The sequence below is a fragment of the Cetorhinus maximus genome, chromosome 11 (genome assembly GCF_964194155.1).
Source record: "Cetorhinus maximus chromosome 11, sCetMax3.hap1.1, whole genome shotgun sequence".
NCBI lineage: Eukaryota > Metazoa > Chordata > Chondrichthyes > Lamniformes > Cetorhinidae > Cetorhinus > Cetorhinus maximus.
The window spans coordinates 36,249,494-36,250,742 of NC_135889.1; positions in this window are offsets into that span (position 1 = coordinate 36,249,494).

The window sequence follows — 1,249 nt, forward strand, 5'->3', positions numbered from 1 at the left end:
ATGACCAGAGTCTATTCTGTGTGATGTTGATTGAGGGATAAATATTGGCCAGGAAAGACACCAAAGATAACTCATCTGTTCTTCTTCAAAATAGCCTCATGGGGTCTTTTACATCCAAAGATGGCATCTCTGACAGCTCAGCACTTTCCTGGAGTGTCTGTCTGGACGGCAGTTGGACTTGAACCCGCAACCGTTGACCCAGAGGCCAGACTGCTAGCACTGGGGCCACCGCTGACACCTTTAACATGTGGCCCTGGCTAGTCATTCAAACAGCCAGTGAGTGAGCTCTCTACTTGCATTGATGATCATGGGCTGAGGGGAGCAGATGGACTTCACCATTGTTGGGTAAAGCGAGTTGGCTCACCGTGTGCCCCTAGCGGTCTGCTCTCTGCTTATTGGCAAGAGGCATGCCTTGTGTCAGAGAAAGAGAGAGTGTATGTGGGAGGAGAGAGGTTAAAGGGGGAAATGTAATTGCTGTTGCAACCTGGTTGGAAAAGGAGCAATTCCTAGTTATCTGTTAATATAGTTTCTGCACATTTCAATCTCCTTTCAAACTTACTTTTCTATGCATCTCTTTCCTAGTGGAATAGTGGAGTCTTATTTTATTTTGTGAAGGTTTGACAGAGACTGAGACAGACCCGCTTTTTGAAATGATAATTTATCAGTAAAGCCAGTGCATCTGAAAGATGCTTTCTTCCGGTATGTTTTTTAGCTGACCAGAGGCAGGGTTGTTGCTGAGACCACCCCGGGTACCTGTCATTCCCGTCAAACACGGAACTCGGTCCCAAAAATAACTCATTTACTCGGGGCTTCCTTTTTAACTTTACAGATGCAGCATCAGTTCCAGCATCCAGTTTGAATGTTTTGAAACTCATTAATTTTGGGCCCTCCTCACCGTGGTTTGGGGGCTCCGTGCCACGGCACGGTGTGTTTCATTGTAAATCCATGGGCAATACTAAGGAAATATTTAAAGCATCGAGCAAGCAGAGTATAACTTTTTATGATGCGCCACAAATGACAAAAATATACCAAATAAAATTATGAATGCACCAAGTAAATTGTGGCTATGCAAGTGTACTGTTTGATGTGATATTGAGCCATAAAAATCAGGAAGGCCTCAGCTTCACTGTTACATTTTATTCCCAAATTGTTCGGTGTGTATCATGCTTGGGTCTGAAATTTCGAGAGGCAGTGTTTTATCAATGTGCCGGATGAGGGCACTATTCGATAAATTATGGACTGCGCTGCT